The sequence below is a fragment of the Lissotriton helveticus genome, chromosome 3_1 (assembly GCF_964261635.1).
Source record: "Lissotriton helveticus chromosome 3_1, aLisHel1.1, whole genome shotgun sequence".
Classification (NCBI taxonomy): Eukaryota; Metazoa; Chordata; class Amphibia; order Caudata; family Salamandridae; genus Lissotriton; species Lissotriton helveticus.
The window spans coordinates 1,244,174,403-1,244,193,871 of record NC_136061.1 but is presented as its reverse complement, the minus strand read 5'-3'; the positions used below and the strand labels follow the sequence as shown (position 1 = coordinate 1,244,193,871).

General features: G+C 45.4%; 1 protein-coding gene and 1 pseudogene across 12 annotated transcripts in view; both read left to right on the top strand.

Annotated features, from left to right (window-relative positions):
* Window positions 1-19,469, top strand: part of PUM1 (pumilio RNA binding family member 1) — a 993,892-nt gene that overhangs the window by 184,617 nt on the left and 789,806 nt on the right. The gene's annotated exons all lie outside the window — the stretch shown is intronic.
* On the top strand, window positions 997-1,425 carry LOC144823407 (small ribosomal subunit protein uS19 pseudogene; annotated as a pseudogene).

Below are 19,469 nucleotides of genomic sequence, written 5' to 3'. Positions count from 1 at the left end.
GACAATGGATCCAGTAATCTCTGACCAGTTCCGACAGCACTTTGTGCCAGGTACCCCCTAACAGTTTATAGATCTAACTGCCGAGATGTTACCCAAAATTGGAACAAGGCAACTAGTTTGCCGCTAAACTCTGTACCTCGAAGGATCCTGCAAAGAGTTCCAGACAACTGATGTGGAGAGCCTCCTCATAATCTGTCAACCGTCGTCCTTTGGTAGTATCCCCACAGCTTGCACTCCATCCCTGACGACTGGTGTCTGAATCAAAAGCCAGATCCGGGGCTGACCCAAAGAGGGCTCTGCCGTTCCAGGCATGCATTTGATCGAACCACCAATTAAGTTTCGCCCGGGCCTCTGTAGAAAGAGAAATCTCTTGTGCATACGTCCAAACTCTCCTGAGGTGCTGTGCCTTCAGATGTTACAGGGCCTGGTAATGCAGTCGATATGGAAAGATCGCCTGGATAGAAGACTAGGCCTACAATCCTGGCCAGATGATGGAGGAAAACTGTCTCCTTCTCTGTTGTTTTGTGCAACTCTCGGTGGATCAGAAGTGTCTCGTTCTGGGGCAACCAGAGAAACTGTTGCACTGTGTTAACCTTGAATCCCAAAAAGGTCAAATTCTGATTTCTTAACTCTTACTATAAACCCCAGGTCTTGCAGAAGGGTCTTGGTGTTCTGAAGTTGGGAGGTTAAATTGGATTTTTCCTGGTGCATTAGGAGATTGTGTATTTTGACTGGTGCATTGGGAGATTGTTGTCCAGCTACACTATTAGCCGAACTCCTAGTGCGTGAAGCCATTCAATGACCGGCCGCATCACTTTGGTGAAGCACTAAAGCGCTTCACCAGCAGGCATGTGAACTCTAAAATGTGGCCGCCCCATTAGAACTGTAGAAATTCTGTGGGCAGGAAAAATCTGAATGGCGAGGTAGACTTTCTTTGGATCGAGTCTTACCAACCAGTCATTGGGCAACACAATATCTTTCCGAGCGCCTCTGTCAAAATGGTGGAAGTCGAGCAGAAGAAAAAGCGAACCATCAGGAAGTTCACCTACCGGGGAGTGGACCTGGACCAGCTGCTGGACATGTCCTATGAGCAGATCATGCAGCTGTACTGCGCCCGCCGGTGGCTGAACCGGGGCCTGCGCAGCAAGCAGCACTCCCTCCTGAAGCGCCTTCGCAAAGCCAAGAAAGAGGCTCCTCCCATGGAGAAACCAGAGGTGGTGAAGACTCTCCTTCGCGACATGATTATCCTCCCAGAGATGGTGGGAAGCATGGTGGGCGTGTACAATGGGAAAACCTTCAACCAGGTGGAGATCAAGCCTGAGATGATTGGCCATTACCTTGATGAATTTTCGATCACTTACAAGCCTGTCAAGCATGGCTGACCGGGTATCTGTGCCATCATTCTTCTCGGTTCATTCCTCTGAAGTAAATGGCATCTGTTTGTAAATGCAAAATCTTGTAAGAGGTGGATTCCCTCCATTTGTAAACTGCGATACACCACTCATAGATTTGAAATCTTTCAAATTTATGAATGGTCTGAAGCGTTTGTCCTCTTCTCCACCAGGAAAATACTGCTCAGAAACCCCCTTGGATGAAGGACGGAATGGGTAATTGTCCCTTTTCCTAGAAGCTCTCTCAGCTTTTGGTTTACCACCTGCTTCCCTTCCTGTGAAAAACCCAAGGGACTGGGATGGGAGTGTTGATGGAATGTACCGTATAACTATGTGAAAGCCCTTCACAGCTTGAAACACTCACGCGTCCCCTTGTTATAGACTCCCAATTTTGACAAAACCACTCTAGCCGCCCCCCCCCCCCCCCTTTGTAGGAAAGAAGGAATAGCTCTTACCACCCGGCATGTTGCTGGCTCCCTGGAAGGCTCCTTTGCCGCCATGTCCGCTGCCATAACCTCTTGAGGAACAGTCTTGCCACTGGATAGAGCGCCTTGTTTGACGTTTTTTTGAGGTCCAGAGGAGTCCCATCCAAATATCTGTTGGTTGAAGACCACCTTGGACTGCTGAGCCTTGTACAGGGACTAGAAGGTAGAGAGGAAGCATGATAGCTCCTTAATGAATCGTTCTCCAAAGAGACCTCAATTCGCCACCGGGCCGGCTTCTGAGGTGGCCAACTCAGCAGCCCTGCGTTCTCTCTTTATCAGTAAGAGCGTCTGCGCTCCGTCAATAAGTCACAGTAGACATTGGCTAAAAGGCATAATAGGGCCAGTTGAGCCCAAAATAGTGGGGTCAATCATATGACCGGATTCCTTCATCTTCAGCCATATCTAAAATGCTGGTAAGTTGCCCCAAAGCATCTTACACCTTATCCTAACTGGATTACCAGGACCGGTCTAGGCCCCTCTGAGGGTCTTTGACACATTTTGTAATAATCGTCACCACTCATGTGTCTATTTCCAGGGTATTGGCCAAGGAAGGTCTAGGGCACTCGCCTACAGACCTCCTGGTCCATGTGCTTCCTAATGCGGCTGGCCACATAGCATGCCACTAGAACCCATTCCGCAGTGTGGGGATGATAAATATTTACCTGGTTCAACATACTCTGCACCCTCGTGGAGTCCTGTACGCCTTTTTCCTCCAGCCTGGCTCTCTTGGCGCAGCCTTCTGGTTGCTACGGTCTGCTCAGCCCTGATTTGTCATCCGAGGCCCCCATCCGGGGTAGCTGAACCTTCCCCAGCATTATCTGTTCCCTGTTGGGGACATGAATCGTCCTTGTAGGGTATATCGAGGCTGGGAATCATCCTGTACTTCCAGGGTGTCCATATGCCTTCTAAGGAAGGCCTAAGGATGCCTCTCAAAGGTGCCTGAGGTAGAGGTTGCCAGAACATTGGCGTCAAGTCTGGTTTTAGGGGGCCCCCTGATGGTCAGCAGGAGGCTCAAGCCTCAGGCCTTCCCCAGCCGGCGGTAATAAACTGCGTCGCACCATCAGTTCAATTATTGTTTGGGGGTGGGGGGATGGGGGGTGGGGGGCGTTCCAGAGCCAAAGAGACTGTCCTCTCCATGGATGTTTATGGCATCCACTAGAGCCTCATGAACAGAGAGAAGCATCTGCTCCTCCTCAACAGACTTCCAGTATTCATCAAAAGCATGTACCATGGCTGATCAGTTGAAGTTAGAGGTGAATAGTCATGAAAAACTGCGTAAAACACTCCCTAGTTGGCCCAGGCAGATTTGCATTAGTCGATGCTTGTTGGGCCCGATTGTGTAAACTCTAGACCGCCCCACTAAATACAACCAGCCCTAAGGGGGGAAAAAGCTCTGAGGGTAAAAAAGCTTATCAGGAGCAGAAAAACTATGCTACTGAAGCAAGATATGAGTAACTGGTGGTGTCTCGATCTCTTGACAAGCTGCTTGCCCTTCACCGGTAGCGGAATGGAAATGAGCCATAAGACGGGCACCAAGGAATGCGCAGAATGCCACATGGAGGGACTCGCTTTCCTTTCAAGAACAGAGACTCGCGCCCTCCATACCCCTTACTGGAGTCGTCTGGCCGCCGCATGCCTTGTTACGGCGAGGCGTGCCAAAGCAATGGCAGGAATGATTTGGGAGGCTGTGCATGCCTCCCCTACCTCTGCCGGCAGACCACGCGCCTCTTTAGAGAACGATGCACTCAGGGGAAGGAGCAGGGAGAGCCCTTATTGGTGGCTAGTCAACCCGTCTTAGTAAGTCACAGAAGGGGCCTGGGTGCTCAGTGGGCTGGTTTGCCGCATGCGCCTCTAAGCGGAAAACGAGCCGCATCGCACTAGGGAATGCCAGTTTTAGACCTAGAGAGCCCAATGTCTGCGATAGCAGTACAGTGGCCAAAGCATCAAATATGGCATACAATATAGAACAACAAACAGTATCCAAGATATTAATGAAAAGCACTTCGCTAGCTGCTGAGCAGCGAAGAGAGGGGAAGTTATTTTTCTTGATGTTGGATATATGGGACTTAATCTATGGTTGTCATGTTGAGTCGTTGCAAAGACTCATGGGATTTGTATTCTTTGAACAAAATGTATAGTTAAGGCTGCTGAGTGAATAAGATGAAAGAATCCAGCATAATGATGAAGTTGACAGTAAACGCACAGCTCCTCCCTCCCACACCATAACTTCCATCTTCTAATTTCCACCATAGGTTTGAAAACCAAGCATGAATTTGTGACAAAAGTGGTAAAGACTTACTGGGGACTGAATGTATCATCAGCTCTTGATTTGGACTTAGAATCGTATCTGTGCCTGTCATATTTATGATTATTAAATGTATTTAATATTAGGAGATCTTTTGTGTTTTCGGGGTCTGAAGTACAAAACGTACTAGACCTTCTGTTTGAAAGTATCACTTGCGAGTAGCCATTGATAGGGTTGCACAAGTTATGAAATATGTTTTTTCCACAGGCCTGTGACTTATGTACAATGCGTTTGTCCATTTTCTTCCAAGGCTTTGCGAATACTGGTGGAAAAGTGCTGGGTATCCTATAAGAAGACATTGGTACCAAAGCTTGATTGTGGTCGGGTTTCTGAAACTGCTTGACAGAAAACGACCATTATGAAGGACACCCATTGAGCTTCAAATGCACTTTTTTCAGACAGTAATGGGAATATGAGCAAGCTCTATGTTTTGACTCCTATAAAACACTTCAAAAGGTTATTCTTCTAATGTCCGTATCATTAAAACCTGGGAGCATACACACTCTAAGGACCTTAGAAATACAGAAGTACTTAAAGTGCAAATCACCCTGTTGCCATGTTGATGCTATTGGATTATAGACAAAAACATTACTTGTGGACATCGGCACTAAAAGGCGAGTGGACATCAGCCAAAGCTACGTACAACACTTAGCTGAAAATGGCTTCTTAGCTGAAAACAATCCAAACTTAAACTGAAATAATGTAATGATCCTCCTCGAACAAAACAATGCTTAGTGTTGGATGCCTAAGGTGCCAACAATTCAAGGTACAAAAAACCAGAATGCTCTCAAAAGCTATATGCTACTATGCCTCTCACAGAAACGGAGCCAAAATTAGCCATAGGAAAAGTTGTTGTCCACGTAGGCACAGAATAATTCAGTACTCCAGAAATACCACAAGCTTTGAAACATTAGCATAATTCCGTTGCCAGAGAATGTATCCATGTCTTAACACCAGGATAATGCTAAAGATCCCTCCTGTGATACAAGCGAAGACCTTCACATCTGGAATGAAAAATAAGCAATTTAGTGTGCCCATACCATTCGACGCAGCAAGTTCTTACAGGACTGTATTGCAGATGGGTCCAAAATGTGTATTCAGTTAGATGATGACTCCTGTGCTTTGGTGGAGATGCGGTCATTCAGAGGAGAAACCAGCGACTTGTAGTGCCCCCATGTATCCTTCAGGTGGGATCAGATCTTTTCAAGACTGCTGCATAGGATAGCTCGTGACGTATTGGATTAAAAAATAAAAACTGTTCCATCCTGCTGCTTGACATCCTCCAGGTCCATCCTAAATCAGTTCCTATCCTTTCCACGCATTCATTGTGCCAGCAGCCTGGAGCAGATTGGTCTACCGCAGTGTTGCCAAAGAGCTCGCTATAAATATGTAGTGCAAGAAACTCTGTAAACTTTAGAAGAAAGTGCAAACGGCAACAGTTTCACAGTATAGCCGTTATGTTCCCAAACTGTAAAAATTACCTTGGATTTTTGAGTCCTCTATCAAAGGAACAAGTGATGAAGGCAAGTTTTTCATGATGGGACTTTATCATCCAATACCTGGATCAAAGCTGCACATGATCCATTTAGTCAGATTCTCCTTGTTTTAGAGCTCCTCTCCTTATGGATTTCTGATTCCTCTCCTTATGGATTTCAGACTCTTCTCCAGTGGTAAAACCACATTATTATAATGCCCTTTGATGGCGAGCGTCTCTGAATCAAGGAGAAGGTAAAACCGCTTGAGTGTATTAAAAAAAGAAAGTGACTGCAAAGGTCATGGGTGGACTTAAACAAAAGACCCCTTTCCTAAGGGGTGCATAATCACCACATAGGCTCCAAGGACAACCGCGGCGCACAATCTTCTCCGCAATAAAACAGGGCCTAGACATGGTACAACATTTTGAGGTTCAGCACACTCCTTTTTAATTATCCTCCTTTATGACAATAGACGGAACAAAGCCTAAAGGTTTTGTAACCCCCCCACCCCCCAAAAATAAAAAACTAGACTGTACCAAATTCTGTTCTAAAGTTACCATACCTCTGCTTTTGATGGGAGACTGAAATTCTCTCAGCGTTGATGTCCAAGAACCTTTTACAGATGGGTCTCACAAACTGTTAAGTATGATTACTGCATGGAACGCAAACCAAGGTAGGAACCAGAAATCATGGCAATACTGCTTGAAAAAGGAATATAATGCTTCTGTTGGTGGATTTGGAGGTACTGCTTCATAGTTGTATTAAGTGGAAAAAGGATAGCAATGAATTCATTATACTTTATTTCCAAAAAATAGATGTGTCCCCCATTCTAGATAGCATGCCTTACAAATCGTTGATTCGAATAGCAAAGTCAAAGATTACTTGGCAGGACATTGTTCTTGTATCAAAACCATGCAGTTGTCCTCGGATATGCTTTTCCTACCACCGAAGCATCTAAAGCTCATAACATATTTCCACTTTTTGATTGTTAAAATGCATAATCATTTTTCGTTTACTTTGTTTTTCATTTGAGCACATGCATCCCAGCACTGCAGTGTTAAATGTATACATTTCTGTGTGGCCATTCATCAAAGGGAAGATGCAGCTGTGCATTGGGCAATTTTGTGTAATTCTTTTGATGATATTCATTTTACCCAGTCACCGCATGGTGGGGAAAAATATTTGTTGTAGTGCATGTGCTAGCTGAAAAGTAGACTTTTACTGAAAAAGGACAACGTTAATAATAATCTGAGGACAGTGATTGGGGCATTACCTGGCTGCTGCTGTGTCCCGTCGCCGGTCTCTCTGCCGCTGCTGCACGTCTTCCACCAGCGCAGCGCGGCCGAGGGGGGCCACAATCCCCAGGTGTCTTTGCGGCGGAAGCCGCCACCGCCTTCACCGCGTCTGGAGGCACTTAAATTTGAACAGAGCCTCGGTGGAGCGGGGCTCTGAGGACAGTGATTGGGGGCATTACCAGGCTGCTGCTGTGTCCCGTCGCAGGTCTCCCTGCCGCTGCTGTACTTCTTCCACCAGCGCAGCGCGGCCGAGGGGGGGGGGGCACAATCCCCAGGTGTCTTTGCGGCGGAAGCATTGGGCAATTTTGCGTAATTCTTTTGATGATATTCATTTTACCCAGTCACCGCATGGTGGGGAAAAATATTTGTTGTAGTGCATGTGCTTGCTGAAAAGTAAACTTTTACTGAAAAAGGACAACGTTAATAATAATCTGAGGGGGGGGGGCACAATCCCCAGGTGTCTTTGCGGCGGCCACCGCCTTCACCGGGCCCGGAGGCGCTTAAATTTGAACAGAGCCCCCGTGTCGCGGGTTGCGCCGGGTTAAGCCCGGGTAAAGGGCGCGGCTGTCTACGGCCATCAGCGGCAGGAAGAGGCTGGGCTGGGCCCCCCCCCTCCCTCTAACAACTGCTCTGCATGCCCTGGACAAAAAGGTACTGTTTACAACTCATAAGGTGAAGTTCTAGTGACTTTAAACCCTGTTTCCAGTGTTTGGACACATTGCAATTTGTGCAACTTAAGGTTCAGTGTGTGGCCATTCCCCGAGCAAGCCACCTAGTGGGCTGATATTTTGTATCGACATATAAGGAAGATGTATGTAAAATGGCGAAAAGGGTATGCGTGGAAAAAAAGCAAGTGGCTATTGTGCCAAAACCAATCCAGAAACCCACTTCCATTGATCAGATGTTGACGAAAGCTTTGGGTGTAGTTACTACAGAAATAGAGAGGACAGAGAGATGCCTATCCATTACGCCAAACCTTGATCTTGAAATATCGACCCATAGTATCACTGCAGATACAGAGGTTATATCCCCAGACCCCCCCTAATACCCTAATAGTAGATCTAGAGTCTAGCATTGTCACCTGATGTTGCTACCAGGAAGCAACCGGGCAGAAGGGGTAAATCTAGAACACAGCCTAAAGCTAAACTATTGGCTAAGCGGAAAAAACAATCTCAAGTCCCTATTTCAGATGAAGGGCCCAGGACCGATGATACCGCAGGGGTGGCCAATGATCCTATTTGCAAGCAGCCCGGGTGGGTATCAACATTGGTAAACAATCTACACATGTAAGTGAGTGCCATTATCAAGGAGGAACTTTGCAATCTAATGGATAGGATAGACGGGTTAGTCGTAAGGGTGGACCACTTCCTAAAAACCAGAGACAAATTAGGCTGCTTCTGATGGAGTTATTAGTAAATGCCATCAGGTTAATGGGGACACTCTTTTGGACGACCCTGCCTCAATAGCTATAGACCAACCTCCTATTACAACCCAGTTTAATGTACAACAGGATAGGAGGCCGAACGTCCCTGTATCCCCTGTGGTACAGGCAAGTTCAGTGAGCGTTAGTCAACCTATGCTTAGGTCCAACAGGGAAGTTGAGAAACCACCAAGGAAGAATAGCCAAGGAAATGGTTTACCCATGCCCTCTAAAAACAAAACGTACGTACCGCCAACTATCAACCTCCCACCGGCCTCATCTCAATATGTAGTGGTGCTTGCTGGGGTTCCATCCGTAAGAGAAGGCCTGTTGGAAACCCACCAAGAATTGAAAAACAAATGCGTTGATTGGTTAGTGAAAAATAGCACCCAGAGGTACGAGATTTCAGAAGAGATTCCACCAACCAGAAGAGTGGGCTGGATAGGTGATCGAAGGAAAGACATATCAGGGGAATGCATAATAATTCATTTTAGGAATCCCTTTATAGCGCAACACATTTTAGCAAACTAGCACGGGAGGACTATGAGTAATATTTTGCCCCTCCATTTAAGTTATTTTTATCCCCCCAACAGTTCACGTAATTTTGATTACGAACAGAGGATGGGTAGGAATTTTTCTCATATGCATCGTAGACCAACCATACGGGAACACCACTTGACAACCTATCCCTGTTTTAATATCCCGACAGGTAATAGATTCAGCCCACTAGACGGGGTGGACTGAATTAGTAGAGAATCTCCCTGTATTAAGAAGAGCAATCCCCCTCCATCTCAGGAACAGGGTACTAATCGCAGTTGGGCATTTTCTCGTAAAAGGGATGGACCTGCTAGTAGGAGTTTGAGCGGCTCCCCTAGCAATAGTAATACTATCCCCAGAGGAGTTTGTGCCCAGCGGGAAATACCGGATCCACAGTCAATCATGAGGTCTCAAGTAGAGGACAATACTGATTTAACAACATCCATAATGGAGACACCTATTATAATGCCATTTAGATCCCCATCGCAAGACAGACAAATAACTCAGGTCTTGTCTTGGAATGTGGCAGGAATTAAAAACAAGCTGGGTGATCCAGATTGGGGGGCTTTTATAGGCCTATACAAGGTTTGCATGTTTCAAGAGACCTGGGCTTATGAAGAGGCATTCAATCCAGGCTACGCTATTTTTAGTATCCCAGCCACAAAGGGTAAAGTAGGGAGACCGCCTGGTGGGCTCATGACCTGGATAGGGATTTATCTGGGATGTAAGGTTGTACAAATTGAAACCGGTTCCATTGATATTCTCTGTGTCCAATTATAGTTTCCCTCTAATCCTCCCGTTATCTTAATCAATATATACTCTAGAGTCTAGACCAACCCCCAGGGGTAAAGAATCTACTACGGTAGAGATCCTATCTAATTTCCTATGCCATATAGACCCAAACCAAATTATTATTGTTGGCGGGGATTTCAATTGTCAGTTCGAGCCCCTTGAGGGCTTGTCCCCGGAAAACTTTGGGGACGAGGACCAGTCTTTGGCAATCCCAGAAACTAGTTGTCCTTCAGTTAAATACTGGTCCCCCCTAGCAACTCAGTTGAATTGTCTGGTTTTAAGACATTTTTGAAGAGCATGTAATGGGAGATCATGCTCCGACTCATCGAATGGCTATACCTTCTATAGCAAGAAGCGAGGGTCTATACTGGATTATATTTTAATAAATGTTAACTCCTGGGATAGGATGATTGATTTTAAAATTGCAACACGACTAGATAGTGACCACCATGCTTTAATAATGGAAATAAAGGCTATAAATCCACAAAATACTCCCATAGAGAGCCCAAATCTAGGCTTAACCATCTCTAATTGTAGGAGGAAAGTACGTTGGACTAATTTCCTCCAGTCACAAAACAGGATGAGCCATCTATATGAAGCGCTCATTCCTGTGTTTGAAGAGGCATCATTACAGCATCACAGCAATGCGGACCTAGATGTGAGAGCTGTAGAAATAAATTACAGTAAACTATTGGAGGCATCATTAACTTTTTTCTTCCCGGAAGTTCCCCCTAGATCTAGTAGGCCCCCCAGTCACCCATGGTACAACAGCGATTGTCGTAGGGTTAAGAAGGCACTTTTGGATTCCATTAAAAGTAAAAATCATTCCCTTATTAATAACTTAAGGAAGTCATATAAACAAACGGTCCAAAAGGCTAAAAAGCGCTGGGAAATGGAGAACTGGGATTTACTGAAAACGGCCCTGGGGGACAGGGATATGAGGACGTTCTGGAGTATTGTTAATACTTGTGCCCCCATTTCTAAAACAGCAATTGAACCAAACCTGAATGAAGAGGTATGGCGGGAGCATTTTAAAACTCTCTACACCGTTGAAAAGCCTTGTCAAGGACATCCAACAGTTCGGCCACCTCTAAAGTTGGCTCTACCTGGGGATGTTACTGCTAGCAATCTAGACCACGTAGCAAACGAAGGTATTAGTACAAGTCTATTCATAACTTTAAAGGAGATCGAGGGTGCCCTACTAAAAATAGCTCCAGGTAAAGCCCCAGGTTTGGATAAGATCCCTGGGGACTTATATAGGAGCGAACCAGCCATCTGGACCCCGTATTTCTTTGGTCTTTTTAATGCCATTACCCAGGGTATGAAGATTCCATATAGCTGGCTGGGAGCGGAGATTATCCCAATCTTCAAAAAAGGATCCCCACTGTTGCCAACAAACTATAGACCCATAAGTCTAATAGACATATCCCAAAAACTATTTGCAAGGGTCTTGCTAGCCAGGCTACAATCCTGGATGGAAGAAAAAAAGGGTTATGTCCCCCTCCAGGCAGGGTTCAGAGAAAAGATATCAAACCTGGACCAGGTACTAAGGCTTCAGCTTCTATACTGGAAGATTGTCCGCCTCCAGGCTGGGAGCTTATATTTGATCTTTGTAGACCTGAGGTCGGCATTCGACCTGGTGCCACGGGATAAGCTATGATCCGTTCTTCTTGAAATGGGAGTCCCGGAATATCTCATCTATCTCTTCAGGAGATTACATGAAGATAATTATGCCCAAATTAGATTTGGGACGGATGGCCAACTTACATCTCCAATACCCGTTAATCGTGGTGTACGCCAGGGGTGCGTTTTAGCACCGACTCTTTTTAGCCTTTATATTAATGGGCTAATTAATGAAGTAGCAGTGATAAAAGATCCAGATGCCCCCAAGTTAGCGTCACGTCAAATTTCAGCAATGATTTTTGCTGAGGACACTCTCCTGGTTTCAAAATCACCCATGGGGATCTAGAGGGTTTTGGACAAATTTGAACTCTTCTGTAAGGAAAGAGGTCTAGACATCAACTTACAGAAAACTAAATACATGGCGTTTGATAGTCCAAAATATTCTCGTTCTAACCCACAACTAAATGGGAATCCCTTGGAGAGAGTCTCATCTTTTATTTATCTACGTCTTACTATTGCTGAAAACATGAAATGGGAGGCACATATCGCCAAGAGCACATTAAAATTAGCCCAATCAACTGGTGGCATAATAAAGGTCTATAGCAAATCAAGTAAGAAAGCTGTTAGCCCAGCCCTAGAAATTTATAATGCCCAAGCTCGCGGGGGAGTACTTTATGGTGCTGAATTATGGGGTCATTGTAAACTAGATTCCCTTTTACAGGTAGAAAACCAACTTCTTAGACAGCTGTATAGACTTCCTATGAGTACCCCGCTGATCCCGCTTCGACTAGACTCCGGTCTAATGGCGATAACAGACACTTCAAGCCTTAGACCCATATTATACTGACTGCGCCTCTGGTCCACCCCCGAACTAGCGTCATACAGGGAGGAGTTAGCAGAGGTTATGTCAGGGGTGCATCTGACCTCCCTTGGCTTCTACATATAAAATCTGTACTGACAAACTTGGGCTTGGGCGACTGTTGGACGGACCCTGAACGTGCCTGCACCCAAATCACAAGAAAACATATCAAATCTCGGTATGAAGAACACAGAAGGGCCCAACTATTTTCTTGCCCCAGGAGTGGTAAACTATCCATGGCTTTTTTGGAAGTCAAGGATGTTGCCTGTTTCGAGCCAATACTAGACATGATTACACCGGTGGAGGCAAGAAAGATCTTTTTACAATTTAGGTTTGGGGTCCTTCCACTCCGCTGTTATATTGCTAAGTGGAGTAAGGACCATGAGGTTCAGTGCCCTGCCTGTGGTTTTTCAGATGAATCAGTGCAGCATGGGTTCTTCGCCTGTCCTGGCTACCGCAAGGCCCGGAAATGATGGCTGGTACAGATTTGCAGAAACATTGGATCCAGGAACCATCGGGAAGCATTTCGGATATTGAAATCTGATCTCAGTATACCAATTGTGTTTTGAGTTTCTAGATTTTTGTTTTCCATGTAGTGCACTAGAAGGGCCCTATTGAAATTATCTAATGTGGTCTAGGCTATCTGGCAATGATTTTACTCTGACCCGTTTTTAACTGTTTTTTTTTTTTAATTATGCCCTAGATTAGCTTGTTTTTGTAATTATTTATCTATTGTCATGCATCTCCTGATCTGTATTGTATAGCTTGACTATCCATCCGTATCATAGCTTCTGTATTGTATCTGATACTCGAAATTTTAAGATACTGGTGCTGTCGTCACCCCCCTTATTTTGATACCTGAGATTAATCATGTTGCTGTATGTTTTTAGTGCTGCACTTTTAAAAGGTCGTAATGACCGAAATAAAGTTTTTCTGAACTGATAATAATCCTATTAAAGTTTTGCAGCTTGAGGCTTTTCTAGATTCACAAAACCCCACATTCCAGGTGAAGAGTGCTAACCAACAGCATTCCAACACGATTAAGATTCATAAATTCTGAAAACGTAACAAGGACATATTTGCCTAAAGATCGTGTATTGAGTATTCCGTGTTTTGAGTGGAGGTTTTTCTGATTTATCCCGACCCCACCGCAGGCAGATGTCCAACCTTTAATCAAATGAATAAGATAATTTTCTGAATCTCTGCTTTTAATTTATGCTAATGCACACTGTAAACGTGAATTTCCCTCAAGCTCAAAACGTTTGCTCCTGGTAAGTAACTTTAACTTTTGAGCTCCATAGGTCTTGAACTTATGAAGAGTTTTAATGTGTTTTTACACAAATATAACCTACAGCAAAACATGCATTCGCTTGAAAGCAGCACTGCGAATTGTCTGAAATGCAACTCTGGGGCATCAGATACGCATTGATGTCCATTACATTACTTTAGGAATTATTTATTCCTCTTTGTGTCGAAGATTGATTAACTGGATAGCATTTCAACTTTTTTCTGTAGGACACTCCGTTTTTTTTTTTATAGTTCCCCAGAGTTCCATGAAGTTTGCACAGCAGTTAAAAGCTGTGATTTACTGATCTGTTTATTTTCACTTCATTTCTTCATGGTATTTCAGACACAAGGTAATGTCAGTTTGAAAATAGTTATGCCTTCTTTTGCCTTTTACCAGTGGAGACATTGAGTCCCTTTTGTCCTTTCAACCCTTCTTTTCTTAAAAGTAAGTTTGGAGTAATTTTGATCATGAGGCCAAACCCCTCTGCTTCTCCAGAACCATCCAATTCGGTAATGGAGCAGGTAAACTGATAAAAACACACACGCACACTCACTCGCACACTCACTCGAACCATAAATAGGTATGTAGCAGACTACAACGGGGGTACACACTGCAGAAAAGAAGAGCATTGATCCAATATCGACTAAGTAGGAATACTCGCTAAGAGAGTCAAGGAGAGTAATACGATACGCATGAATATAACCAGCTACGAAAGGGGACCCACAATGCAGTAAAGAAGGGCAGCATCACATGAGGGTACAATGGTTGTAGAAATAATGATTTTGAGCAAATGATCCTGGGCCATGTTAAGGTAAAAATGTGATCATTAAGAATCCTTTGGCTTCCAGTTTGAAAGCATTAGTTGAGGAGATTCTGCGTACTTCCGGTGGAAGAGAGTTTCAAATCCTTGGGGCAGCGCTGGAGAAGGCTCTGAGACCGGTTCTCTTTTTGCTAAGGATGGGTAGTTTCAGGAGGAGAGTGATAGGGCTATGCCCGTTCGTGGTCTACCCAAAGGGTCATGGTGCTTTATAGAGAAGCCAGAGGGAATAGTAAGCACTATGGACGTGCCTATGTTTCCTTCAACTAGGTTTCCGTGAGAGAGAACCAATTCCTACTTATCCTCGCTTAAGCTGCTATGACTGTCAAGGGCATGCTTCACCAGGGATCTAGAATTGATGAAGCATTCAGAAATTGTTAAATTATGGAATTCTGTCTTTCCTAACATGTTTGGCGGGGGCTTCTTTATGTATGTGTGCTTTCTTCACTCTTTCGGTGTGTTTTAAACACAAGTTGGCAGGAAGGGCTGGATTCCAATCCTCTCAATACCCCAACTGTCATGCATCATAGACATGCCTCTTAATGCCAGAAGCCCATTCTATCTGTAGGTGATTAGACTCACCGATTTGGAGACTAAATAGTCAGCATGACTGGCGTTTGACATGGGCCGGACATGGATGGGTGCAGACTAGCTTGACTTTGTTGTGCCAACGGCGTGCCTACACCACAGCATCCGTTAAGTGGGGCATTGATGACTCCAAACATTAGAGCACGTTTACTGAAATGGTGCTTCTATGTTAAGTTGAGTCAGCCACAGCAAGGAGAAATGTCTACTAGTCTACCATGTCTCATGATCAGTCAGATAGCCAAAACTCTCGACCTTGGTGGGCTTGTGGTCTCCCTACGGTCTCTGACCATATAGTGAAACACTGGCTAGATCAGAAGAAACCACATCTTCTACATGGCAGTTTACCATTCCATAGCCATAACTTCCAATAGCTTCATAAACTAGGTTCCCAGTGTTGGTCTATACTAGGTTCCCAGTGTTGCCCTATTTCAGATTCCTAGTGTCAGTGCTTCCACCTTCTTTAGTACCTGGCTTCCACCAGTTGGGCTGAAGTCGATGATGGTATATACATTTGTAGATGGGCTGAACAATATCTTCCTACTATGTGTTTTAATCCCAAAACCACAAACCCTGTTCACCTGAGCTAAAGGTGCCTTATGATGGCTATTACTGTGAAGATCTCCTTTCATCTGATAACGTAGCGGTGAACATTACCCTACTCCTGCATACTAGTTCTCCTTCCCTGCAGTGCCTGTAAGACCTACAGCTTTCTCAGTCTGGCAGTCATCTTGTCATTACATTTAATTAGTTTTCTTTGTTCTGGATGTCTAAACTCGCTCTCCTTATATATTTCAGCATTCCTTTCCACTCATCCGTGTGACTAACTATATGCTTTTATGGAGTTCAACATTCATCCCCTGCTGTAGGAGTCTGTTATTGACTGAGAACAGATGTTTACAGTACTCAAACCGAATAATACCCGTTCATCGACCTCTGAAGGGCAAACGTTTCTGCCAGGATCCAAACTTGTGACCTTAGGGCAAGCTCTGATCCCTAGGGTGTCTGCATTAGTCTGCTGGGCCAACAAACCAAGTTATATTCTTACAAAGGACCACTTATATCTCAGCATATATGTAAGATTTGTTCTTCAGATATAGTGTGAAGAAAATGTATGTCAAGATAAGACTGTTAATTGAGAGCAAATCCTTTCTCCCAGACAAACTCTTAAGCCCTCAACTATCTAGGTCCAGACCCTGCAAACTCCACTGCAATAACTTTGTATTCCCCTCCTCTCCATTTACCATTTCCTAGTTTAACTTTTTCAGGCCGAGCCTAGCGGCAGCGTGCATGCCCTGCTCGCTCTGCGAGGCATGCTGTAGTAGGGTACGCTGTGGAAGCCTCGTCCACTCTCCGCCCATATTTCTCATTGGCTTTGTGTCATTGTCCTTCTTGAATGCTGGCTTCTGATTGGTAAATAGGCTGTTCGAGCCATATGAGCTGCAGATTACACACTGTGCATAGATGGCCACCTAGTGTTGGGCCCGGATGTTTGCAGTTTGTTTTTGTTCTAGAAAGTCTTAGGAAGTCACAGGATAGGTGGTGACTCCTTTGGATCATACTGCTCATGGGCATCGGCTCCGTCCCCCAGATTGTTTTTTCCGCCACCGGGCTCGGATGTGTTTCCAGCGCTCTGTGTTGGAACCGATTTCCTTCGGCGCGCAATCCTCACCAGTTGCGACTGTATTGTTTCGAACAAGTTTCCTGTCGACACTACTCTTCAACTCCGAAGTCTTCAATTCCGGTCGTCAACGAAGGCCTTCGGGCCTACCTAGGCCTCAACTTCCAGCTCATGGGAAGGACGCCATTTACAAAGTGTCCTCTATGTAGGTCAAAGTTTCCCCACACAGACCTACATGAGGTATGTAACCTTTGTCTCTCACCGGAGCACAAGGCCAAAGACTGTTCTGCCTGTGCGTCTTTCCACTCCAAGAAGACGATCCGGGACGAAGAGCTAGGAGAACAATGGCTCGTTCATCAGCTCCGATTCCAGACGACGTCTTCCAAGAGGGCGTTGACGTCCCAGAAATACAACATGGCGTCGACAGCAACTCCGAATCCGAAGATTCCGGAGTCGAGGACATCACTCCGGCACAAAGGGTCGTAAGTAAGAACGTCGACCATGACCCTTCCTCGACACATTCAAAAAAGGCTTCGGTCACGCCCTCTGACTCGGGTGCACACGAGACACTGCTTCCAATGCCCTGCCTTCAAGCTCGGCTACGAAGCCCACTAAGCCTTCAGGCGACTCGGGCCCGAGTCAGCCTGCCCACGGTGCAGACGCACATCTACCGGCACCGAAAAAGATACCATTGTCTGCCTCCACGACTGCATCAAAACAATCGGCGCCAAAGCCTAGTGTTAGGTCCTCGGCACCGAAACCACACTCGGACCTAAGCAAACCCGCTTCGGATCCGAAAAAACCCATCGGAGCCGAAAAACCCATCGGAGCCGGAAAACCCATCGGAGACGAAAAAGGCACATACTTCCCCGGCTAAGGACACTGCCAAACAAGCTTCAAAGCCAAAAGAAGCTCACAGCTCGGTGCCAAAAAAAACCTCCACACCAAAGGATCTTCCTCCCGCAGAGGACTTATTTCATCCAGACCCTGCACAAAAGACTTTGGTTAAGGATCCAAACACTGGTCGACTAACTCTTAGTTAAAAAAATGACCACTGGACGCACCTACTCCTCATCCAAAGAAGGACATCACTACCTCTCCTCTAAGGATTCCTTCTCCTCCTCCTCTCTCTCCTCCACATATACCATCACCGCCTTCTCCCCTACCACAGCACTCCCCTACACCTTCTCCCATAGCAGATGACGACAACAGAGATGGTAGCTCTGATGACACAGGGGGTGGTGCAGATAGTGAGCCACCGGATCAGTCTAGTCCTCCGGGCTCACCTGACCCTTGGAATGATTATAACACTCCAGACGTCCCTCAAGACGACATATCCCTCTAGGCCTTCCCCACCAGAAGACACTATGGGTTTTAATCAGCTAGTACACAGGGCTGCACAATTCCATGGGGTTGACCTACATACTGACCCTGTAGAAGAAGGCTTCCTAATGGACAACCCACAAAGGTCTGCGTCCATTTTACCCATGCTTAAGGGAGTGTTTAAGCATGCTCCAGTATCTTCAAAGACCCAGTTAGAACTCTGGTCATCAACCCAAGAATAGAGAAAAAATATAAAGCTGCCCCTTCAGATCCAGCATATATTAAAGGCCCAGCACCATTAGACACTCTTGTGGTCTCTAATGCACGCAAAAGAGAAAATTCACAAACATCAGGTGAAGCTCCTCCACCAGATAAAAAGTCTAAGCTCCTTGACTCATCCGGTAAAAGAACTGCGTCTCACCAGCAAACATGTGGCATATTGCCAATACACAGGCATTATTGGCAAGATGCGACAGGGCACATTATGATGAATTAGAATCATTAATGCAGCACATCCCCGATAAGTATAAAAACCGGGCAAATGAGCTTATCCAAGAGGGTAAAAACATCACAAACACCTCTATTCGTTGTGCACTAGATGCAGCAGACACTGCCTCCAGAGCAATTAATGCCAGTGTTCTGTTGCGTAGACATGCATGGCAACGTATTTCAGGGTTCAAACCTGAAGTCCAAAGTGCCATACTTAACCAGCCCTTTGATGAGCGACACTTATTCTGACCTAATGTAGACGTATCCCTTGAAAAGATGAAAAAGGATACCGATACAGCCAAATCTATGGGAGCATTGCAGTCGCAGGCTCCCAGACGCTCATTCCGCCGCTCATCTTACAGGGGCGCCACCAGGGAATACTCTTCAGACACACCCTCTACTTCTTACAAAGCCCCCACACAATCCACCTATAGTAGGGGCTACAAAAGAGGCGGTTACAGAGGTAACAACAATAAGGGCAGAGGTAAACACAACAACTCTCCGCTCTGCCTCCACCCCTGCCCAATGACTTCCCTCCCCTTCCCCCGCCGCATTCCACTCCTGTTGGGGGTACAACAATACCGGTCAGCCTGGAAAAACATTACATCAGACAGGTGGCTGGGTGCTACAAATAATTCAGTCAGGTTACTGTTTCGAACTAACATCTCTCCCCCCCCCCCCCCCCCCCCCCAACATACCAACCAAACAGCGTCCAATGTCACAATAACATTTGATACGGCTCAGACAGGAGGTTATATCCCTCCTGCAGAAAAATGCAATAGAAATCGTTCCACTGCATCAGCAAAACAAAGGAGTATACTCCCTGTATTTTTTAATTCCAAAGAAGGACGGATCTCTGAGGCCTATTCTAGACCTCAAATCCCTAAACCTGTACATACAATCAGACCACTTTCATATGGTCACACTCCAGCAGGTCCTTCTACTCCTTTAACAAAACGACTTTGTGGAATCGTGGAAACTTGACTGTATGACTATGACACAACCTAAACCATATGCACCGCTTAGCGCTAATTGCTCAGGCGTTAGGAATATATTTATCTAATCACCCTAGATAGCATATTGCCTCCTACCTCCATATTTGTTTTTGCTGCTATAATTGCTACTATAATGTAAATTTTTTTAATCTTCTATGTCAATATGTAA